We start from the raw sequence: 25,848 nt of genomic DNA, 5'->3' as shown, positions 1-25,848 counted from the left end.
GCACCCCCATCTTCATTTTTTATTTTTTTTTCATTTTTTGAACTGTTGTTGCTATTTGCGTGTTACACTCCTTTCTCCCTCCTCTTGAGCTCACAAACTTAAAACGTCCATCTGACGCGAGACCACTACAGTCCTGAAGAAGACCGCACCGCGGTCGAAACGTTGATAAATAAAAGTGTCTTTGGTGCCCACTTCTCTTAAATCCATATATATATATATATATATATATATATATATATATATATATATATATATATATTACTATAAAAAATCAGACGAAGTGGCCTGTCGCGTTAAGAGGACGAAGAGTGATGAGGACGTTGACGTGGTTTCCATTCGTGTTGGAGCTCCTTGCTCGGCGCTTCAGTCTTCACCCATAAGGTTTGTAAATAAATGTAACATTTCCCCGTAATATACTAAGTGGAGGTGCGGCAGGACGGAACTATGCAGGGAATGCTACCTTCCACGGCCGACAATGTTGAAAGCATTACCCCAAGACTGGGCAGCATCGGTGTCATCCGTCGTCCTCACTCACCCTCGTGATCCTGGACCCTTCTCTGGGGACGTCGACGTCGAGACTTGGCTTCGCTGGTACGAACGGTGCAGCGCGAAGAACCGCTGGGACCAAACTTTCATGTTTGCGAACAATGTTTTTTTTTTTTACCTTAAGGGCACGGCATTCAACTGGAATGATACCAAAGAATAGACACTGACCGGTTGGAATGACTGTAAGCAGAAACTTATCGACCTTTGCGCCAAACCATTCGACCTGCAGCTTGCCGCTAAAAGAGATCTTTTAAGTCGCGCCCAGTCATCCACGGAGTCCTACGTCTCCTATAATAAGGGTGTGGTGGCTTGTGCTACACGGTGGAAACGAAGATGAGCGAGGCTTATAAATTCGGACATGTGCTTAAGGGAACCGCAGACGCCGCCTTCAGTCTGCTCCTCTACAAGAACTGTGAAAAGATTGCCGAAATCATAAAATAATGCTGCCGTTTCGAGGACGCCAAAATCGGACGGATCGCTCAGCATATCGCACGCCTGCCTAATACAGGTGAGCCTTCCTCCTGCCAAGATCTTTGTTCTCGGAACCAGCCTACCTCACCCGTGAACGTGGCCTGTATTGTACCATGAGTAAGAAGCAATTTGTTCGGCTCCCTTAACAGCTCTGTAGCAGACCAGACCTTGACTCTTCCACTTATTCAAGCCGTTTTTTGACAGGAAATTGCTAACATGGGTTTCAACTCTGCCGCCGCTATTAAACACTCCCAAGTACCCAATGTCCCTACTCTAAATCATGTCCGGCCTGTTTACGCCACTCCGCGACCGCTCAAACCCTCCGAGAGGCGTACGCCTGACGACAGGCCCCTCTGTTTCAAATTGTTCCTGCGGAGGCCACATTCCCGTCTTGGTACCGTCTTGGTATGGTCGATGGTATTCTTCCCAGCGGACCTGTTACTCAACCCCTACTTATCGCCCCGACGCTGCACGCTCAAGCTCTTTCTCGCGACCCTTGGACCCATCAAGCCCCACATCCAACGTCTCGCCGCCCCGCTTCAGCCGCTCACCATCCCCACAGCGCCGCCAGTCCCGTTAATTCGCCGCGACGCATCCGCGCTCCCTCTCCTAGCCCCTACGGCCTACCACAGGCGGAAAACTAGTTTCTGCAGCGCCTAGAGGTGACTCTGCAGTGATGATTCGCCCCCAAAAACTTCGTTTAGTTCTTCGTGCCCCACGCAATTTACTGACCATAGAAGTCGATAGAGTTGCCGTCTCAGCTCTGGCTGACACGTGCGCACAGATTTCTGCGATTAGTTCCGACCTTAGAAGCCGCATCCGCAAAGCAGTGACGCCTGCTACTCCAGCCGTTTTTCTAGTTGCTGATGGCACAACGTCCCCAGTCCTCAGCTGTGTGCGGCTCGCTTGATGATTTATGACCCCCAAATTACCTGGTTCTTGGCCGTTCAGAACCAATGCCTTCATGAAATCATATTCGGCGTTGATTTCCTAATTGAGCAAGCAGCCCTTATTGACTGTGCTACAAGTGTTATTGAGTTGGACCTACCGTTCCTCTCAGAACCAGCTGCCCCAGTTGTGCACCGTCTCTGTACTGCCGAGTGCAGCCGCTTGCCACCTGAAGCCGCTACTTACGTGTTGCTTAAATCTGTTCTACCTCTCCCTAACGGCCAGTACGTCGTCACTCCTGTCCTTGATTTACCCGTCACAAAGAATGCTGCCCTTGCACATACACTTTTCAGAGCGACGTCAAACAGCACATGTCTACCGGTTCTCAACATCACTACGCACATCCAGACGCCTCCTGAAGACATGGGCCTCGCCACGTTGTCCCCGACCGAAGAATACGTGATCACCGCAGTCACAAACTTTGAGCCGTCCTCTTCGGATTGTGGTTTCACAGCAATTTCGAGAGCTGACCACTATGCAAATATGGTCGCTTCCGATCTCTCCACAGACCTAGCACAGGCGTTTACCCTTCTTCTGGCGTCCTTTCAGGCCATCTTTGATTTCAGCGACCACCATTTACCTCGTACGGCTATTGCGCAGCATCGTATCTAAACCGGTCACGCCGCTCCTCTGCACCGCCGGCCTTGCAGGGTGTCCCGTTCTGAACGCCAAGTGATACAAAAAGAAGTCGAAAAGATGCCCGCTAATGGCATCATCGAACCGTCGTCCAATCCCCGGGCCTCTCCATTCGCCCTTCTTAAAAAGAAAGAGGGCAGTTGGCGTTTCTGCGTCGATTACCGCCACCCGAACCGCATCACAAGAGACGTGTACCCACTCCATAAGATCGAAGACGCTGTCGGCTGCTTCCACAGGTCTCAATACTTTTCTTCCGTTGATCTTTGTTCCGGGTATTCCCCTTTAGCAGAACCGTTTAGGAGGACCGCGAAAAAACAGCATTTGTCACACCTGACCGTTTATAGCAGTTCAAAGTCATGCCGTTAAGACTTTGTAATGCACCAGCTACCTTCAAAAGGATGATGGACTCGCTCCTTCGCGAATTTAAGTGGACTACGTGCATGTGGTACCTCAACGATGTTATAGCCGTCTCGCCCACATTTTCCTCGCACCTTGAACGTCTCAGCAGTGTCCTGGCTGTGTTTCGTACGAATGGGCTACAACTCAACTCGTCCAAATCCCAATTCTGCCGCCGGCAACTCTCCATTCTTGGACATCTTGTCGACGCCTTCGGTGTACGTATTGATACGGCTAAAATTGAAGCGGTGCAACACTTTCAACGTCCACGGTCCAAGAAAGGCGCGCGAAGGTTTATTTGGTTGTGTTCATACTTTCGTCGTTTTATTCAAGATTTTGCCCTTATCAGTCGTCCCCTCACTGACCTACTGAAGACCGACATCGACTTTATCTGGAGCCCTGATCAACAAAATGTGTTTTCCACGCTTGTTCGCCTGCTGGCCTCATTGCCGATTCGGGCACATCTTGACACTTCGGCTCCCACTGAACTCTGCACAGACACCTGCGGCTACAGGATCGGAGCAGTGCTGGCACAACGCTCCCGGGGTACAGACCGTATCGTTATACATATGCCAGCCGCCTGCTTTCACCTGCCGAGCGAAATTACTCGATTACCGAACGTGAGTGCCTCGCTCTGATTTGGGCTGCAGCTAAATTCCAGCCATATTTTTTCTGTCGTCACGGACCACCACGCTCTTTGCTGGCTGTCTTCGCTGAAAGACCCTTCAGGGCGTCTTGGCCGCTGGGCGCTACGCCTTCAGGAGTATTCGAACGTTGTAGAGTACATGTCTGGACGTCTTCATCAAGATGCTGATTGCCTGTCTCGGTACCCCACCGAGCCACCTGATCTCAGTGACACTGATGATATTCCTTCCCTGTTTGGTATTTCTGATCTAAACAACATTGCCGACAAGCAGCGAAAGGACCCATATTTGCATACCATCATCGAGAGCCTCAGCTGCTCGAAGCGCTCTCTGCAGCTCTTCGTCGCCAAAAATGGCATCATCCTGTAGCACCGCAACTTCCGTCCTGACGGGCCCTCCCTCCTCCTAGTCATACCCCAGCAGCTGCGCTCTTCTATATTCGCAGAACTCTATGACCCGTCTGCAGCTGAACACCTTGGTGTGGCAAGAACTTACGATCGAATACAGCGCCATTTTTTTTTGCCTGGATTACACGGTACAGTCCGGCGTTACGTCACTTCTTGGAACCTCTGTCAACGCAGGAAGAAGACTTCGGCACCACCTCCTGCTCTTCCGCACCCTATAGACGTGCCCGTGGTGCCGTTCCACCGCGTAGGGCTCGACCTCTTTGGAATATTCACGACCTCGGAATCCAGAAAAATTGGGTCGCTGTAGACACAGACTATGTCACTTGCTGTACGTTCACACGTGCATTGCCTACGAGCTGCGCTACCGATGTCGCTGACTTTGGCACAATCTTACAATACAACATGGAGCCCCTCGTCATGGACCGCGAACGCTATTTCGTGCCCAGAGCTGTTCACGACGTTCTCCATTCACGTTCTACCAAGCATAAGATTACCGCAGTATGCCACCCGCAGACGAACGGGCTAGCGGAGCGTTTGAACCTGAGATTGACAGACACGCCGTGTATGTACGTCTCCTCCGACCACAAGGACTGGGATCTCGCCTTGCCCTATGTGACGTTCGGTTACAACACCTCCCGGCATGACATCACTGGTTACTCTCCGTTCTCTGATATGGGAGACACGCCGCGTCCTTTCTTTGGACACTCTCGTCTCATTCGCGCAACGTCCCGTCACCGCCTACTCCCGTGTCGCCAATTCTCAAGCTGCAGACGCTCGCCAAATCGCCCGTAGTCTTCTCCATGTGTCCCAGCTAGCACAGAAGTCTATCTACGATAACCGCCATCGCCACGTAACCTACGAACCGGGGTCGCTCGCACTTCGGTGGTTCCTTTCCCGCCGCGTCCGTCTCTGAGAGAAACTTTTCTCCCTCCACCATGGCCCTTATCTAGTGCATCAGGTCACCGACATCACGTATGAAGTTGCTCGTCATACACCAGCATCCTCATCCTGTGGACCACCCACCAATATTGTTAACGTTATGCGCCTCAAGCCCTAAAACGTCGCTCACCGTCCTAGCGCCGGGACGGCGCTCGTAACGTCGGGGGTAATTCTACGTAGAAAAGGAAGGCGAAGTGGTCTGTCGCGTGAAGAGGACGAACGGAGAAGAGGTTGACGTGGCTCCCAGTTCGCGTTGGAGCTCCCTTCTCGATATTCTATTCTTCACCCATAACGAGCGTAAATAAATGTAAATATTATTTCCTTGTAACAATAAATACCAAAATTTATTTCTTGGCAGCTGATTGATCAATATAAGATAGTTTAAGATAGTCACCAGAAATATAAAAAGGTAGCAGGATTTAATTCCGGCGTTTCGGCTGGAGGGCAAGCTTCACCCGAAAAAGACTATATATTTATTTTAATTATATTTATACAGAATACCCCTAAAGGCCCTCGAGAGGGTATTACATAGGGGGGGGGGGGGACAGGCAAATAAACAGAATAAAACAAAACCACAAATATAAAACAACAAAAGCAAAAGTAAGACACTTCGCATGACATAAGTAAGCAAAAGAATCATAAGAATGGCAGCGCGGCAAAGAACGAAGATTAATGCCGTATTAAAATTATACAAACAGAACACTAATGCAATGAATCATTTAATAACATACCCTGCAATAACACACCCTGTAAAGGAAGCCATGAAAAAATAAAAATGTATGCGAGGAGTTAAGCAGTAGTTATTGAAGATATAAGATTAAAATATTTATCAAGATCAGTGGTGGTTGCGATATGTGAAGGCAGAGTGTTCCATTCAGATATTGTGCGTGGTAAGAATGAATGCGCATAGTTAAATGTTCTGCACGTGAAACGCCTAACTTTAAAGGGATGATCGCGGCGGTCAAAAATCGAAGGAGGCAAAGAAAAAAAGTCGTTATGAAGTGATGGATGATGATAAAGTTTATGAAAAAGTGATAGTCGTGCAATTTTGCGGCGGAGACATAAATCCTGGAGACCTGCGCGTTTCTTTAAGGCTGTGATGCTGGTGTTACGTGAAAAATCGGAGTAAATAAAACGAACGGCGTGGTTCTGCAATGCTTCAACGTTATTTATTAGGTAAGATTGGTAAGGGTCCCAAATAGCCGAGGCATATTCGATTTTAGGTCGAATTAGAGTGGTATAGGCATGGGCACGGAGGTGAGGAGGAGCATGCTTTAGGTTATGTTTTAAGAGACCTAATGACCGATTAGCAGATGCAAGCATAAAGTTAATATGGTGGTTCCATGCTAAGTCTGAATGAAGGTGAAGTCCTAAGTACTTATACGTGGTGACTAGCTCGAGTGAGCTATTATTTAAGGAGTATGCTGTTTGAATTCGAGACATTCGGTTAGTAAAAGACATCAATTTAGTTTTTGAATGATTAAGTCGCATAAGCCAGGTTGAGCACCATGCTGATACTGAATCCAGGTCAGATAGAAGGGATTGGCAATCGGTGTTAGAATAAATTTTGCGATAATTTACACAATCATCAGCAAAAAGTCTGATATGGGAAGAAATGGAATCCGGTAAATCGTTGATAAATATTAGGAAAAGTAAGGGGCCAAGCACACTTTCTTGTGGGACGCCAGAGTGTACTTGACTGAAAGACGAATTGTGGTTATTGACAGCTGTAAATTGAGACCTGGAAAAGAGAAAAACTTTAACCCATGCAATGACAAGAGGGTGAATATTAAGCAGTGCTAGGTTCATTAATAACCGGTTGTGAGGTACTCGGACGAAAGATTTAGAAAAATCAAGAAATATGGAGTCTACTTGAATGCCAGCATCAATCGATGAATGTATGTCTTGAATGAATCCGGCAAGTTGCGTTTCGCATGTGTAGCCTTTACGGAACCCATGTTGATATTTAAAGATAATGTTATTTAAGCAGTGCTAGGTTCATTAATAACCGGTTGTGAGGTACTCTGTCGAAAGCTTTAGAAAAATCAAGAAATATGGAGTCTACTTGAATGCCAGCATCAATCGATGAATGTATGTCTTGAATGAATCGGGCAAGTTGCGTTTCGCATGTCTAGCCTTTACGGAACCCATGTTGATATTTAAAGATAATGTTATGTTCTTCAAGATAGTTAATTACCTGCGAGTGAATTACGTGTTCAAGAAGTTTGCAAACAGTGCTAGTTAATGAAATGGGTCGGTAATTTAGTGGTGAGGAACGATCACCAGACTTGGAAATTGGCACAACTTTAGCTGGGCGCCAGTCCAGCGGAATCACGCCTGATGATAGAGATTGTGAAAAAATAGCGGACAAGATGCGATGAATACCATCAGATGAATTTTTGAGTATTTTGTTATTAAAGCCAAGGTGATCTGATGCTGATGTTGTTTTAAGCCTCCCTAGTAAGGATAAGATACCTGTCTCACTGATTCATATTTCGGAAATTGACGTATTAGAAGTGCTGACAGAAATAGGAGGTAGAGGGAGATCTTCACGAGATCTTAACGTGACGGTGAAAATTCCGCAATGGCTGCTACCTTGTCGAGTTCAGGCGTCACGCCTGCGGTGCAAATGACATGGCCAAGAAATTTCACCATCAGAAGTGGCATTTTGGGGCTTCAATATCAGGTCAGTTGAACGACCAGCTTCGAGTACCGGCCGCAGGTCTTCAAGATGTTGACTAAACGAGGCGGCGAAAATCTCCACGTCATCGAGGTAGACTAGGCAACACTGCCAATTAAGAGCAGTGCGGACAGTCTCCATCATCCGCTGGAAAGTGGCAGGCGCAGAACTAATTAAGACCGAAAGGTAGAACATTAACTTCATAAAAACCGTCGGGAGTGAAAAAGGCCGTCTTCTCACGCTACCGTTCAGTTTTAGCCCCAGCTCTATTTCACATTGCATTCATTCCTCTGATACACAGTCTTTCCACCTTTCCTAATTTTTAAGTTCTAGCATATGCAGACGACATCACTCTCTGGTCCACAAACCGCTCAGCTCAGGTGCAGTAAGACTCCCTGCAAAATGCCCTCAGTCTTCTAGCACAACTTTCTTGCCAACACTGGCCTCTCCCTCAACCTCTCCAAATCCTGTTATGTTCATGTAGGCAATAAAGCTGGGCGCCTTGTTTTCAGAGCCACTTCGTTGGTGCTCACTATTGACAATGTGCCACTTCCTGAAGTGGAACATACCAATGTTTTGGGCCTGCACATTCATGCTTCAGGCAAAGGAATGGCTTGGTTGTCAGCTATGCGCAAGAGTGCTATAAACACACTTGGACTCATCCGCAGGATAGCCAATCGCTCCGGAGGTGCCCGGTCAGATACAGCTCGTCGACTTGTTCGTGCTGTCTTTCAACCTCGGCTCCTATACCAGGCTCAGTTTCAACAACTTACGAAACGATAGTGGTCTACACTTGAAGCACTCAACCACGAAGCCATGCGAATCATTACTGGCCTACCCCGAGCAACTCCTATTTGTCTGCTGCAGGAGTATGCACAGCTGAAGACACTGCAAGATTTAATTACGCATCGACAAATGAACAGAGCCAGGAAAGTTTCTCTTCGCCCAATGCTCGAAACTCAACCACCTTCATGGGACTACTGGCACATTACATCAAACAAGCCAGGTCGTCATAATAAGTCGGAGTTCTATTCTCCGCCGTTACCATCAGCTTTTTCTACGCAACATGTTGGCTGCATCCTTTATTTACACAGATGTCGCCATAGCCACTACGGGGGAATCAACTGCTTTTATTAGCCCGACACACCCTCAACTCTACAGCCGCCATACCTACTGTAATGACAATTCATCATCTCTTCCTTTGGAGCTGCAAGTGATTTTAAATGCCAAAGCAGGTTTACCTGACGACCCTCCTTTTAAACAGGTGCGCCTATTTACTCATTCCGCGGTACCCTTCGGGTTTCCCAGGCCATACATGCTGCTTGCAAGTCTTACAAGGTCCCTATACTCATACATTGTGTTCAAGCACGCACAGATGTCGGTAGCATCGCACCTGACATATCTCGTCTAACGGACCTTCCACAAACTCCTCCTGCCTCTTTGCCACTAGATACACTTCTGACACATTTAACATCTTCAGCCTACCTCAGACTACGTACACGTGCTCTTATTCCCCCGTGTACCCACCTCCTTCCTCCCAACCTATCACAGTGGAGGAGGTGTCTCTGAGGCGGCTGCGTGTCGGAGTGGTCACTACGCCCGCAGTTAAGCACCAGTGGCAAACTGAGAAGATTCCTGCGCCAGAAAAATGCCCTCACTGCGACAGGCCCGCTTCTGACACCACTGTCCACCCCCTATTTTGGACATGCCCAGGAACTTCGCTGGTGCGCGCTCGCGGTCTTCAAGAGGCAGGCCTGACTTCAAACAATGACTCCAATTTCCACTTGTGGATAAGAAAAAATTTACGCCCGAAGATTATGTGACTTTTTATACATAACCGGACTTCATGATCTTCTGTAACGTCTTAACGCATTAAAGTTCGTTATAGGCATCACGTTTATGCCGTGCGCACATTTAGCGTCCTTAATAAATAAATAAACAGGATTTAATTCACTTCATCAGCGCGAAACACAGGACGTAGTAGAAGAAACACGGGACGACACGTCTCGTGTTTCGTACGACGAGCAACTGCACCAACAAGTACTACGAGCTCCAATACGTACCGCATGCGAGTTGAAAGGCTTAGCGTTAAGCGAGCATAAGTAGTTTCATTTCGATGCCGTTTGTTTACGAGCTTATCTGATGCTGCCTAAGTACCGGCGACACTTAGCGAAACAATGAGCGGCAAACATTCTATTCCCAACGCCGCTGCCCGCCAGTGAAAAAAAAAACGAAGTGAACCACACCCTTCTGTATTAGTTTTCAACAGGCCGCAGAGTGCAGCTGCCTGTTGCTACAAACAAGTCCACCTTATCCAAAAAAAATGAAAAGAAACAAGGATTTGTGGTTGTCAAGTAAGGGTTGGCATGTATGCATGATTAGACACTTCTTTTGTGCGCAACAACGCGATTTAAACCACTCTGCGTATACTGCAAGCCTACCATAGCTTGTCGCAAAATCATATTACAGCAAAATCACCATACTTTGGTCCAAACAGCAATACGTTTCATTAAACCGCGAGCGTTGAACCCAAACTATGTGTGCGCTCCGTATATAAAGCGGACTGTCTCAACTCCGGACTGTCTGCTGTTGTGGACTGGTTATATCCGTGCTTGGTTCCCAATCCAAAGGTGGTGAGTTTGAATCCCGGTATTTTTCATGTGTTTTCATTTGTTTCCTTTCTTGTTATAATAATTGGTAATGGTTTGTGTTAGTGTTATATGTATTAAGTGTTTCGCCCGGAATATCCCGCTCTAATTTGCACTGGAAATTGCGCTTTGTTTGCATTTTTTCTTGAAAAGGTTGCTCCCGGGGACTAACTCTTGTACCCTTCTCCTAGGGGACCAATTTTTGCACACTTTGCAGTTGATGCCGAAAAGAATTAATGGTTGTGGCAAATCAGTTTGTCCCCAAAGACACTAACCTCTCGCCCACATTTAGTCCTTTTTTGGCTTTGAGTGTAGAGTTTTTCTTCTATTGCACTCCACTCCGGAGGCAAAGGGATGGTAGCCAACGAGCCAGGTTATGGGGTACCGTTGGATGCCGACCTTCTAGATTTTCGATGCGCAGCTTCAACTTTTCGTCAGCCCGTTGCTTAGAAATGACATCGGATGAGCAAACGACACCATGGAAGTTGTCTTGTACGGTGTCTTGAGAAGGTTATACGGGTGCGCGCGGCAGGATGTTTAAAGAGCCCCTGCTCGTACCAGAGCCTATCGTCGTTGGCGCGGTTTCAGGAGGTTTCGGCTGGCGCGTCGGTGAGCGTATCATCGCCCGCGTCGTTTCGAGATGGTTTGATTGGCTCGTCGGTGGAAGCCTTTCAGTGATACAACGCTCTCGGCCACGCCTCCAAGGATCGCCTGGTCGAGTTTTTCAGCTGCGGGCTCGAGGACCCAGGGTGGCCACCTGGGCACCTGTCCGAGAAAGCGACGGGTGGCGTGGTGAAGGAGACCGTGATTGTCGGCGCGGACTACGCCGGCAGGTGACGCAGCCCGCGATCTCCTCAGGCCGTTCGGCGAGCCGTGGACGCGCGCTCTCTGTAGAAAAGCCTCGCAGTCTCAGCTGCCGATATGGGCACCGCCGGTAGATGGGACCAATCTAGCCGCAGTGGTAGCAGAGATGACGTCTATCTGGCGCGCGCCAGATATTTCTTCCTCGGAACCTGTCGTCGCCTCTCGCAGTAGGAAACCCACTGTGCTGCATGTACTGCGCCTACATGATAGGTGTGCAGCTTCAGGCAAGGGAGTGTCAGAGCACGCCGGACCCCGACCTTTTACGTCGCAGGCGGGCAGAGAGCTGTTGGTGGCGGTGGCTCGACCGGAGCGACGGGGGCCCTCCAACGCGTGCTGAACTTCCTCCCAAAAGACGCTCATGAATGAATCCACTTGACAAGCCCCATGAAGTTTCTGCAGTTCCTCGCGGACCACAGAATGGACGAGGTCTCGAAGGAAGCTTGTAGCGGCCCCAGAGGCACTATCCAGGGAATACACATACATCACGTAAACAGGGTTCAAGTGCCAGTGCTACAGGTTGCACCGCGGCTGAAGTGCCTCGGAGAGGAATTCGGCGACGGTTTTAGGTGTATTCCGTACGAGGCCACACAGCAGCTGCCCTTTCACACTCCCGAAGAGGTGCTGCAGCTTTTTTCATCAGTCCCGGTCGGGTCCTCTCGTTTGCAGAGGCCCGTCACATCTTCTCATTCACGTTCTCATTCGGATGTGGGTTTGGGGTGTTCAACGCACGTTCGGCCTGTTCACGGCGGTCACTGCTGGTGAAAGTATTGAAAAGTTGCGCTGCCGGGTCCTGCCGGGTCGGAAGTGCCGCCTCGCGATCCTCATGCCAGGTGCCGGTGACGTCGCTCAAGTTGCAGTATACGTTGCGGATTTCTGCTTTTTTGTCTAAGCCATTGAAACTTGCGACGCGCTCGAAGTGGTCCAGCTAGTCGTAGGCATCATCCGGGAAGTCGCCATAAAGTCTGCTTGGAGTCCAAGGGATTCTGCAGGATCAAAAAGGAGGCAGGAAGGGAACAGACGCTGTGTTTTGCTGCTGGCGTGGGCGTACCATGTGTGTTCCCTCTCGAGGAAGGAGATTCCGGGGAAGTTCAAGGATTTGCTGTGTATGCACTGCTTTATCTGGTTTATAAATACAGTGTCCTCTGTATAAAGAAATTATTTGTTAGCGCTGTATTTGTCTCGCCTCTTGTCGTCCATCATCTTTCGTGCTGTTTTTAAATATGGAAATTCATTACCAATTCGCCCAGCTTTCCGTAGTCCAGAAAATCAAGTGGGCGAACTCGCGACCTCTGCTGTGTTCTGTCTTATTTTCATGACAATTTCCGCTTTTGTCTGGGAAGAATGCCGCGGCAGAGAAAGGCGTGGACGAAGCAAAGAAAGCACACACACACAGACGTGCCAACTTTCAACCTTAATTTGTATATGTGTGTCTTGCTTCGTCCACGTCTTTCCCTGCCACGCCATTCGTCCCAGAGCATGTCGTACCAACTTACCCACACCTTTACTCTCTCTGCTTTGATGACCGCCTATTGCGCGATCTCCGACCAAGGAGCATCGAGTGAACAGTCGTGATGCCGTTTTTTTTACAAAGTGTTATGTAGAGACCACAACATCCTGGCACATGAAGAAACCGTAGCTACTAAAGCTATCGCTGAACCATCATGGTCCCTTCGGGCCTCATCTATAATTGTGATTATGGAATCTGGTGCTTTTTTGATGTCCCAGCACCTCCAACAAAATGTTCTGTGGTGGCAAGATAGCGAACGTGATGACATGGTGGCGTACGCTTTTAATGCGACAGCTTTAGAGTTCCCGCCCGTCCCACCAGAACACTGCCAACCTCTGGTGTCATGAATTCGATCACTGGTCCGCAAAGGTCAGGTGGCATCGTGACGTCTTTGCGACCTGGCCACCGCATTGTCAGCAACGTGCCCATAGAGGCAAGTGGCAGCTAAATAATGGTTGGTCGAGAGAGGCCGCGGGTGGCCTTGTGACGACATCACAACCTGATCACAAGGTTCTCAGAAACGTAGTTTGTAGAAAGAAACCTATATAAGAAACTGAAATACAAAATATGTAAAATGTAATATATACGCAAAACGCCGTCACAGCATAGCGGAACCCTCTAGTTCCACCGGATTGCGAGCAACCTCACCGCAAAGGCAAGTGGCAATTAAGCAGTGATCGGTTTGAGAGGGATTACGTCACGTTGCGACGTCATTACCTGTCAACAGGGTATTGTGCAAGTGGATAAGGAACTGAAAAAACAGAAAAAGTTGTAAGATATGCAAATAGGGCACCATCACACCATAGCGAATACTGATGTTTGTTGCCGTTCTTTTATTTGTAACATCCTTTAAACCTGGTGATGTTAATGAAACAGATTTGCAGAATTCGTACTTACGTTGAAATTTTGCATCGTGAGAGCCTAACTGTCTGCTACGAAGTGTCAGATTTTATTATTGTTTTATTTTGTTCTGCTTTATTTAGCACCTGTAAGGACCCTCAAACTAATTTTAAAAGTATCCGTAAGTAATAAAAAATCATATGACCAACCTCAACTATCGAGGCCACCTCCGAAGGCGGACTCTTTCCAGAGTGGGATGGTAGGAGGACCGGCAATATTAAAAAAATTAGGAGACACTTAAGCACCGCCTACACTATCCATATTTTCGGTCCAGACATACACCACTTTCGCTATATCCGTTACTTTCGTTTTTTTTCAGTATTTTAGGTTACGACATGCTACAGCAGATTAGTTATATCCGGTGCTTGCGCTATATCTATTTTCAGTTACGACATACTGCACCACCTTCGTTATAATCGGTGCTTTCATTATATCCGTATTTTATGTTACGACATACTGCAGTAAGTCGTTATAAACGTACTGTCCGTTACGACTTGCAGCAGCACTCTTCATTACATACGGTTCTTTCGTTATTTACGACCTGCTACGTCACTCTTCATTATATACTATTCTTTCGTTATATTCATATTTTCGGTTAGGCCAGACTACACCCACGACATACTGCACCGCGTGGTTATATCCGATGCGGTCGTTAGGTCTGTACTTTCGTTTACAAAATACTGCAGCACATTAGTTATACCTAGTGCTTTTGTTAAATCCGCATTTTCGATCAGGACATTTTACAGCCCTCTACGTTATGCCTGATGCTTTCGTTACAATTAGTTGAGCTACATGATTGCAGCAACACGCTACTTTATTCGCATGGCGGCTAAAAGCTTCAGGACTGAAGGGTGCGCAATTTCTGTCCCTAGAGTTTTCAAGCAGCTGTTGAAGCGTCAGCTCGCATTATTCCTGGCACTCTACCCATGAATGCACAATGAATTATCATCCGAGATTCTCCCCTACGCATCACCTTAGGCCTTCATAATTTTCCGGCAGATTACTAAGGATTTCCCCTCAGTCCTAAATCACAGCGACGGGTTTTCAACCGAAAGAGTTGTATTATGCTAAACTTGATGCATAAAAGACAGGCGAGCATGGCGCTTTTTTGTTTGAAGGGATCTTTGGTGGAAGCCTGATCTGTATAAGAAACGCCAAACATTAGGGCGTATTGCGGTAGAGACAAAATAGGACTAGCGGAGCTATCTAAGTTCATAAGTGAGCGCAAGGGGGGGGGGGGGGGGTAGCCGAATTAAGGTTACTTAATTTGGGGAAAATCAAGCATGCCCTAAAGAACGGGGGTAGCCTAAAATATTGGCAGTCGCTTAGCGCGGCTTCCAGGATACGCGTAGCGAGAGGTACATTTGCTTGGCAGAGCTTGTTGTGGTCACTGTATGTTTAGCAATAAGAGACATCTTCTCAGGTGGACACAGGGGCGCAACAAAAACACACGGACATAGAAGTAGACAGGGACGAGCGCTTACTATCAACAGGCTTTATTTGACGTAGACCGTTAATATACTTTCGCCTACCCAAGCGCCACTGTGCGAATCACAAGCACGTGGGTAACAGAAAACACCAAAAGAATCGAAAAGAGGCGATTACAGAAATCTATCTAAGAAAACCGTTTCAGATCGGCGAAGCATTACAGACGAATCACTGATGCAGTTATCCCCTTTTTTTCTGATGTAATAGGCTTTCACCAGTTCCCGTTCAATCTGATCGCGGCTTCTCAACAATACTCTACAGTCCGATAATCGGGGGAAAACAGGCGACCTTAGTCTTCTTAGTGCATTCTTGGCAATGGTCCGGGCAAGCATTGTGGCCACGACCTGCCGAGCCAGGCTTCTTGGGTTCTACCAGCGAAAAGGCCTCATTCCAAGTGAGGTTCACAGGCCTGTTCGGTCTTTTCAAACCGTCCTTCGGTCATGCCAAAAGAGTATGCAAGATCCTCCGGTCCGAACTATGGAACCAAGTGAGGTTACTTCAAGACCTTCTACGTGCGGCATGCTATGCCCAAAACCAGGAGTGGCTCGCGGGCATCAGACACCGCCAGTTCATGAAGCTCGCAGACCAGACAACGGAAGTTTGGTGGAAGTGCTCCATCAACCAGGCGATAAGACGCATGGAAGAATTGAGGAAAGTCAAGATGAAGGCACTGGAACGCCAAGATGTGCTAGTCTTGGGAGGAGCCGAAGTACCGGAAGAGTTTGCGTCCGTCCTAAAGGAGGGGCCGAAATTCAGCGTCCCAGCCATTCTCAAGCCTCACGAATGGCTGTCCCTGAACCGACGACTTGCCAACAGAACGGAGCAAGAAAACCAGGAAAGGTGCCTCCTGGACGGCATCGACATCATCACGAGGTCAGTCAGTAATAGGAGTACTCCAAACCACCGATCCGATCCCACCGCAAGGGTTGTTGCTTTTTTCAAAGCCAATTCGCTCGAGCTTATGGAGGCAGACAAAGAAAGCGGTTTCGTCATTATTCCGTCAGGCCTTTTCAACGAAAAGGCAGTTTAAGCCGTCACCAAGTCTTTTAAGACAGTGGAAGTGAAAAAATCTTCAGTGAAGAAAAGTGCCATGTCACTCTGCGAGGAACTTCAACTGCACAGACTAGCCGGCGCCATTGGGAAGGCTGAAGGGAATTGTTTATCGGTTTTTTTCACCGCAAAAACCCACAAGAGCGGCATTCCTTTTCGGACCATAGTTAGCGAAAAGGGCACATGGCAAAAGGAAGTCAGCCAGTTCCTGCTCAAGCACCTCAGGACACTGCAAGAGGCGGACCCTTATGCCACTAAGAACTCTGATGAAGTGATAGCCTTTGTTCAGTCTGCGAGGAATATTAAGACCGGTTTCTCAATCGATGTTAAGGATCTTTTCTATTCTATTCCACACCAGCCCCTGTTCACCGCGGTGCGTGATTGTATAGATAGAAATGGTATCACCGCGTTTCAAAATGCCACTGGTTTGAACGTGGACAATTTCATGTCATTACTAGAGCTTTACCTGAATGCCACTTTTATTGAATTTAATGATCGTACCTATCTTCAAAAGCAAGGTATTTGCATAGGCTCTTGCGTAGCCCCGGTTTTTTCTACTATTTTTTTATCGCAAGTTGACCGCTCTTTGAGTGAAACTTTTGACTCAGACCGTATAGCTCATGTCTTCAGATATGTAGATGACTACCTGGTTCTGTTGAAGGAAAGTGATTTTAGTTTTGACGAGGCCGTAGCTGATGTTTTAGATACGTTTGGTAGGAAAGGCATGGGACTCACCTTTACCCATGAAAAGCCAAGCAGTGATAACCAACTGCAGTTTTTAGATATCACCTTAACATTTAACCCTTCACATGTTTGCTGGCGATATTGTCCGCGTGCAAAGAAAGATTTGCTGCCATTTCATTCTAATCATTCTAAGACGATCAAAAGGGCTATCGCTTTACAATGTCTTTCATCGGCACTAACAAAGTCCTGTCACCACGCTGTGTACGCTGGCTTCTTGTCACAGGTCTCAAGGCTGGAAAAGGCAGGCTTCCCTGATTCCCTCATTCTTGCTGTGACGCAGTCCTTGGTCAAAACATTGAAGGGCAGCAAGCAGAGCAACGCGAAAGACCCAACGAAGTGTTCAAGGCCGGAGGTGGTACCATACGTACACAGAACTTCCCACAACATCAAGAAGGTGGCCAAGAAGTACGGAGTAGAAGTTGTTTTTTCTGCTCCGCGAAAGTTGTCCGGTCTGTGCGCACGCATAAGAAGAAAAGAAAAACGGCAAGAGTGTGGCGTAAAACACCGTAAGCCCCACGTAACCTGCAAAAAAGGAGTTGTGTATGAGTTCCCGCTCACTTGCGGGAAGGTTTACGTTGGGCAAACTGGACGCTGCCTCAACCAGCGCCTTCTGGAGCACAAAAATTCTTTAAAGAAGACAGGCTCCCATCTCCCGGACCATTGCCAAGAATGCACTAAGAAGACTAAGGTCGCCTGTTTTCCCCGATTATCGGACTGTAGAGTATTGTTGAGAAGCCGCGATCAGATTGAACGGGAACTGGTGGAAGCCTATTACATCAGAAAAAAAGGGGATAACTGCATCAGTGATTCGTCTGTAATGCTTCGCCGATCTGAAACGGTTTTCTTAGATAGATTTCTGTAATCGCCTCTTTTCGATTTCTTTTGGTGTTTTCTGTTACCCACGTGCTTGTGATTCGCACAGTGGCGCTTGGGTAGGCGAAAGTATATTAACGGTCTACGTCAAATAAAGCCTGTTGATAGTAAGCGCTCGTCCCTGTCTACTTCTATGTCCGTGTGTTTTTGTTGCGCCCCTGTGTCCACCTGAAAAGATATGAACCAACACGCCCAAATACAAGTACTTCTAAGAGACATCTTCTATTCATTTTGCTTGACAGAGACGAAGTGTGCCCGATGATTTGTGAAGTAGCATGCAGCGGTCTCAATTTTGTCGATACAGTATTCCGATTTGGTAGAGCCTCTTTAGTGTACAAGCTTTATAATAGTTCCTGTTGTAGCGGCGGGTGCCGCTCAAGTACACGAACTGCTAGCAACCAAAACCATCCCGGTTTATTGCCACATACAGTCATATATATACACATAGCGACACTGGTGCCTCTGGCGGCAGGTGATCCCCAAACCGAAACCGAAACCACATATACAACATATTCCCTTCCTTATAAAAAAAAAGACAGCTACATGGGTTAGTGATTTAGTAGTGGTAGTACGTTAGTGCTCTTTCACAGAATTATATTTACAGTAACAACAATGTGCTTGTCTTATGCACTTAATACAAAAATATAAAACAAAAAGAGGAAAACAAGATACAACTCCATTTATGTCCATATTTCACAACGTCAGCAAACTCAACACTCGTGCAGATTGTGACACGTTCATGTTCACTGCAAAACGTGTCTTTCCGTACTTAGTGTCCATAGCGGTCTGGAGGTCGTCTATTCCTTGATGGCTGTACCTTACGCTGAGGTCCCGATGCTTCTGAGAAACCACTGGCGGCAGGCGAAGTCTCTTCCGGCTCACAGCCGGTCACTGGTGACATAGGCGGCTGGTTCGCAGCAGCCACAGCTGAAGTTCCGGTTGGCGCTTCTGAAACGGGTCTCTCCAAGGTAGGCGGTGAGCTGCTTTCCCTAGCGGTGTCATTTGTCTCTTCCGGCTCACAGCCGGTCACTGGTGACATAGGCGGCTGCTTCGCAGCAGCCACAGCTGAAGTTCCGGTTGGCGCTTCTGAAACGGGTCTCTCCAAGGTAGGCGGTGAGCTGCTTTCCCTAGCGGTGTCATTTGTATCACTCCTTTCCCCCCACCGAGAGAAAGATGCAGAAGCTCGTGGCATCCTTGACAACTTTGAAGCGTTCCACGTTTTTCCATCATCAAGTTGGAAGGACGATTGCCCCTGCTTTCTTATCACTTGTTTTGAGCGGCTAAAAGCCAGGTCACCTTTAAAGGCAGTTTGTCTGCGTACTCGTACAAGGTCACCAACATTCACTTTGGTTTCCCTTGCGGCCCTGCGAGCGTCTGTGTATAGTTTACTGGATTGCTGCTTTTGCTTCACCCGCTCGCGTAGGAGGTGGAGCTCTGAAGTAGGGTCGGTTGCAAATATTGCTGACGGATACCCAACGACATCGAGCCGAATCGTTGGTAGACGTCCATGCAGGAGAAGTGCTGGAGCAACTGCAGTTGTGGCATGCGGCGTACAACGGTAAATGCCCAAGTATTCTGTTACCGTTTGGCGTAAGGGACGCTGCTCGAGTGAAGCCACTTGAACAAAGCTTTTAAAAACTCTGTTGAACCGTTCTACCTGTCCGTTTGCTTGCGGGTAGTATACGGACGAATGCCGCAAGCGGATGCCGCGATCCTGCAGAGAAGCTTGGAACTCTCGAGATGAAAACTGTGGCCCGTTATCGCAAACAATTTCCTCTGGGTAACCTTCACGTGCGAACACTGACACCAAGAAGCCTGTTACTGTGCGTGTTGTGGCTTGGTTGCAAAAGTATACTTCGGGCCACTTAGAAAAGTAGTCGACCAGCGTGATCGCATATCGACAATCGTGTGGTGCTCTCTCAAATGGGCCAACAATGTCCATGCCAAGCTTTAGCCACGGTTCCTTTGGTAAGGGGACCGGGTTCAATGGTGCAGCCATAACCTTCGTGCTCTTGTCCGCTGCCTGGCATATACTACACGTTTGAATAGCTAGCTCGACTTGCCTGTCCATGGCTGGCCACCAAAATTTTTCTCGCAGACGTGCTTTCGTTCGTACAACTCCAGGGTGAGCCTCATGAGCAGCGGTAATTATCCGCGCTGTAAGTGATGCGGGAACCACAAGGCAAGGAGACACGATCTCGCCAATGCTGTTCGCCGCATGTTTGCAGGAGGTATTTCGAGGCCTGAATTGGGAACAGTTGGGAATAAGAATAAATGGAGAATACCTAAATAATCTGAGATTTGCTGATGACATTGCCTTGCTGAGTCACTCAGGAGGTGAACTGCAAATCATGATCAACGAGTTAGACAGGCAGAGCAGATCGATGGGTCTAAAAATTAACATGCAGAAAACCAAGGTAATGTTCAACAGCCTAGCAAGGAAACAACAGTTCACAATTGGCAGCGAGAGCCTAGAAATTGTGCCGGAATACGTCTACTTAGGGCAGGTAGTGACAGCTGATCCGGATCATGAGAGGGAGATAACTAGAAGGATAAGAATGGGGTGGAGCGCATATGGCAAATTCTCGCAGATCATGAGTGGCAGTTTACCAATTTCCCTCAAGAGGAAAGTGTACAACAGCATAATCTTACCGGTACTCACCTACGGGGCAGAAACGTGGAGGCTAACGAAAAGAGTTCAGCTTAAGTTAAGGACAACGCAGCGAGCCATGGAAAGAAAAATGATAGGTGTAACGTTAAGAGATCGGAAGCGGGCAGAGTGGGTGAGGGAACAAACACGGGTTAATGACATCCTAGTCGAAATCAAGAGAAAGAAATGGGCTTGGGCAGGGCATGTAATGCGAAGGCAAGATAACCGCTGGTCTTTAAGGCTAACGGAGTGGGTTCCAAGAGAAAGTAAGCGTAGCAGGGGGCGGCAGAAGGTTAGATGGGCGGATGAGATTAAGAAGTTTGCAGGCAAAGGGTGGATGCAGCTGGCAAAGGACAGGGTTAATTGGAGAGACATGGGAGAGGCCTTTGCCCTGCAGTGGGTGTAGTAGGGCTGATGATGATGATGATGATGATGATGATGATGATGACAGTTCATCGCGAAGTTGGAGGAAAGGTTGAAGGTCACCCGGCAGAGATTTTTGCGCAGGCCAGGACGATTCAATGTAGGCCTTCATTCGTTGCAGTGTGCTGTCTGACGACTGGGCCTGTTCAAACTCTTCCCTGGTAATGCAAGAAGATATAAGGGCAACTGATACAGTTTCATCTGGTAAAGTCTCTTCTTCCTGAGGAGGTGACGCAGGGAGGCGAGAGAGTGCATCTGCTACTCGATTTTGCGAACCCTTCCGGTACATTACTGCATAGTTGTACTGCAGTAGGCGCTCCGCCCACCGTGCTATCCGCAAAGGACGCCTTCCTGGCCCTTGAGTAGACAGCAATGCGACCAAGGCTTGATGGTCAGTAAGCAACGTTAAATGGCGTCCCCACAAGTAAACATGCCACTTCTCGCACGCCCAAACACACGCAAGCGCTTCGCGTTCTCCTACTGAATATCTCCTCTCTGCAGATGAAAGCGCTCGAGAAGCAAAGGCGACAGTGTGTAGTTTCTCTCCCTCCACCTGTTGGAGAACCGCTCCAAGCCCACAGTCTGAAGCGTCAGTGGAAACAACAACTGGAAGAGATGCATCGAACATCCGCAGGACTATGTTGGACGCAAGTGCCTCTTTGGTCTTTCGAAAACTGGAGTCTATCTCGCCAGACCAAACAAATGGTGCCCCTTTCGAAGCAGAACGCGCATCGGTTCAACCATATCGGAAAAGTTGGGAACGAACCTAGAGTAGTATTCGACCAGTCCCAGGAACGATCGAAGGCTGGCTGTATTGGTGAGTGCCGGTGTATCCTTGAGGGAAGCAACCTTTTCCTCCAGCGGAACAATACCACTTGCTGTGATCCTGTGACCTAAAAATGAAAGTTCCTGCGTATCGAAGATGCATTTGCTGTTCAGTTTGAGTCCTGCCTCTTTAATGCGTTGAAGTACTGCTGCAAGGTTATCTATGTGCTCCTGCCGGCCCCGCCCGAAGACTATAATGTCATCTATATAGAAGAGCACGCCCTTACATCCTTGCAGGACTTTGGACATCATACTCTGAAATGCAGAAGGCGCGGAAGCCAGTCCGAAGCACACTCGTTTAAAACGAAAGAGGCCTTCGTGAGTTATAAATGCGGTCAAATCACGACTCGCAGGGTGAAGCATGACCTGGTGGTAAGCTGATGCGAGGTCTAGCTTAGAAAAATTTGTAGCCCCCACTAAACTATGCAATAGCTCTTCTGTATGAGGAAGGGGAAAGCTGTCTATTGCGACAGCTTTGTTTGCTTGTCGAAGGTCCACACAGAGGCGAATACCTCCCTCTTTCTTCTTAACGACCACAATGGGTGACACCCATTCAGATGCCTCCACCCTCTCTATCACGTCCAGATTTTCCAACCGATGGAGCTCTTCCGAGACCAATGGTCGTAGCGAGAGCGGAAGGCGCCGAAGTTTGGATTGCACTGGCTGCACCGTGGATCGCGTTTTGACGTGATGCACAAAACCTTTCGCGAGGCCAAGGCCTGGATAGAAAAGAGATCCAAACTCGCCAACTAATTCCTTTGGGAGGTTAATATCCTGCACGGCTTTCGTCGGGTCAGGGCGCTGTTCCCTTCGAGAATTAGAAGTTAGCGTTGTTTCAAGGCATTGCAGAGATGACCCATCAATCTGTAGACCGAGGGCCTTGATGGCATCGATACCCAAGAGTGAGGTGCCTTGTTCTACGACGTAGAAAAGAAGGCTTGTTGTGCTAGCTTTGTACGTAACGTCAGCGAAGAAACAGCCACGAACCGGAATTGGCTGTTTTGAATAGTCCAGTAACCGAACAGTCGGGGCCAAAAGTACTTGGCCTTCAAAATACTGCTTAAAAAGATCGTGTGCAACAATGGAAACTGACGACCCAGAATCTAGAAGGAAAGTTATGTCCGCACGGTCAATCGAAACTGTGACGTAAACAGCGGAGCGAGCGGCCGTCGTCACAGCCAGACTGCTCAAAACTTCCTCGCTAGGAGAGTCTTGGCTGTCTACCTCACGCACCGGAGCGGAGCCTCGTTTCTGGCAAGCAGAGCGGAAGTGACCCATGACACCGCAATGGTGACAACACTTGCTTTTGTGTGGACAGCGAACTGATGCTGCATTGTGCCGAGATGAACCGCAGCGATAACAATGAGACTGGCGGTTGTGCGACCACTTCGAGCTCTCGTCGGATTCTGGTGTACGCGTAGGCGTATTTCCACGAGTATTTATGCGTCCAACATCTACAGAAGGAAATTCTTGCAGATCATTGTACGCCTGCTCAAACTGCCTTGCCAGTAGTACTGCTCTAGCGAACGAGAGAGACGATCCTTCAAGCAGAAGACGCTCGCGCAAGCTCCGAGACGAAATACCAGCAACGAACTGGTCACGCAGCGAATCTTCTTCGGCAGGAAAAGAGCATGTAGCAGAAAGCTCGCGCAATGCAGTGATGTACTCATTCACTGATTCACCAGCTTGCTGAACTCGCCTACTGAAACGATGCCGTTCGGCAACAACATTGCTTGTTGCCGAAAAATGAGCATGCAGAGCGGCGACTGCGATATCGTACGACGATACTTCAGGCCTTGTGTCGCCTGTGCCCTTACTATCTTCCGACGTTTTCTCAGTAGTAGTTTGCTCACCGAGCTTGACGTTGTCCAACGATGGAAGTGGTAATGTGTAAAATATGCGCTGACCTTCTACGCCGAGGCTGTGAAGAAGTAGTGCTTTGCGACGATCCGGCGTGCAGTCAGAGGCCCCCGAAGCAAGCACGTAGTTCTAGAAGATGCGGAACCATTGCGGCCACGCAACAGCAGGTCGACCAGGCACAGGCAGGAACGGGGGCGGCAGCGCGAGTCCAGAAATGCTCATGGCGCCGGAAAGCAAGCGGCGAAAGTCACGCCCCCCGAAATGATCCCGTCCTCATCGCCAATGTTGTAGCGGCGGGTGCCGCTCAAGTACACGAACTGCTAGCAACCAAAACCATCCCGGTTTATTGCCACATACAGTCATCTATATACACATAGCGACACTGGTGCCTCTGGCGGCAGGTGATCCCCAAACCGAAACCGAAACCACATATACAACAGTTCCCTTTTTTTGTAGTCTGGACTTGAGGGTCCGAAGCTAAATTAAAGTCAAACTTTTCTTTCATACACTGACTAAGAGAGTCCTGTTTCCTGTTGAAATCACCTAAAGTCACACACAACAGTGAAAGCGTGCCGTAGGCTGGTACACACGCGGTAACCACATCAATCGTCTGCTTGACAGATGTTCCCGGTGCCGCAGACTCCTTGGATCATAACGCCGCTTTCAAGAAGGCGAACACAGCAGGCGTCACCATTATTCATCGCGATCGAAGGGAGATGTCTGACAGCGGTGCTGCCTTGTTTCACGTGCACACAGATTCCAGCATTCTTATTTGGTTCAGGGCAACTGCCAGGCGACAACCTCAGGATCGGAATAGTTAATCTTCTCTTGTCTATACCGCCGTTTAGCAGCGGCTGTACTCTCCTTCTCTGCATGCATGTCAAACATTGTGATACAGACGCTCAGTATATCTCCACCTTTTATCCGCAATCCTGCGCACGCGACGCGGTGTTCGGTTGATAGAGCGGCGTGCGGCGAGGCGGCGACGTAGAACGCGCCTAAGCTGTGGGGTCTCTCTGCTTACCACGGTATAGGCAAATGCTCATAACTGCTCATCCGCGTGACGTCACGCTCAGTTTAGACGGTGGAAGCTTGAAAGAACGCTAACATCATCTTTATTCATAAGAAAGAAGATGCCAAGGACTTGAAAAATTCCACACCGAGCAGCTTACAGTTCGTTGTCTACAAGGTATTTACTAAGATAATCGCTAACAGGGAAAAGGCAACCTTAGACTTCAATCAACCAAATGATCTCGCAAGCGTTCGTAAAAGATATTCCACAACAGATCATATTCACAATATCAATTAGATGATAGAGGAAAGCACAGAATATAACCACCCTCGGTATAGAGCCTTCATTGATTTCGAGGAAGCATTTGACTCAGTGGAAACCTCGGCTGTCATGCAGGCATTGCGGAATCACGGGGTGGAGCAGCCTTATCTGAAAATACTGGAACATGTCTATAGCAATTGCACAACAACCATTGTCCTCGATAAAGTGTGCAATAAAATCCCAATAAGGAAGGGCGTCAGGCAGGGAGACACGACCTTGCCAATGCTATTCAGCGCCTGTTTACAGGAGGTATGCCGAGGCCCGAATTGTTAACATGTAGGGATAATGCCAATAGAGAATAACTAAATAATCTTCAAAAAGCTGATAAGATTACCTTGCTGAGTCACTCAGGAGATGATTTGCAAATCCTCATGAATGAGTTAGACAGGCAGAGCAGAACCGTTGGTTTAAAAATTAACATGCAGAAAGCCTAAGTTATGTTCAGCAGTCTAGCAAGAGAATAGCAGTGCACAATTGGCCACGAGGTGCTGGAAGTGGTAAAAGGAATGCGTCTACTTAGGGCACATAGCGAATGCTGCTCCGGATCATGAGAGGGAAATCACCAGAAGGATAAGAATGGTGCGGAGCGCATATGGCAGGTTCTCTCAGATTATGAATAACAGTTTACCAATATCCCATAAGGGAAAAGTGTACAACAGCTGTATCTTACCAGTACTCATTAACGAGGCAAAAATGTGAGGCTAATGAAGCGGGTTCAGCTCAGGTTAAGGACAACGCAGCGAGCTATGGATAGAAAAACGATAGGTGTAACGGTGTAAGATAATCGCTTGTCTCTAAGGGTGACGGAGTGGATTCCGAAAGAAGGCAAGCATGGCAGGTGGCGGCAAGAAGGTCAGGTGGGCGGATGAGATTAGGAAGTTTGCTGGCATACGGTGGGCGCAGCTGGCAAAAGACATAGTTAATTGGAGATACATGGGAGAGGCCTTTGCCCTGCAGCATGCGTAGTCAGGCTGACGTTGATGTTGATTCATTAGCAATTAATCTGGTAGCTTTCT

General features: G+C 48.2%; 1 protein-coding gene and 1 pseudogene across 1 annotated transcript in view; one reads left to right on the top strand and one right to left on the bottom strand.

The window, feature by feature from the left end:
• The window catches only part of LOC144098221 (calcium-activated chloride channel regulator 3A-1-like), a 1,385,444-nt gene that overhangs the window by 158,636 nt on the left and 1,200,960 nt on the right, over window positions 1–25,848 (top strand). The window lies entirely within an intron of this gene.
• LOC144096899 (uncharacterized) lies at window positions 8,076–23,721 on the bottom strand (annotated as a pseudogene).

This window comes from Amblyomma americanum, chromosome 7 (genome assembly GCF_052857255.1).
Source record: "Amblyomma americanum isolate KBUSLIRL-KWMA chromosome 7, ASM5285725v1, whole genome shotgun sequence".
Lineage (NCBI taxonomy): Eukaryota > Metazoa > Arthropoda > Arachnida > Ixodida > Ixodidae > Amblyomma > Amblyomma americanum.
This window is presented reverse-complemented; position numbering and strand designations above follow the sequence as displayed.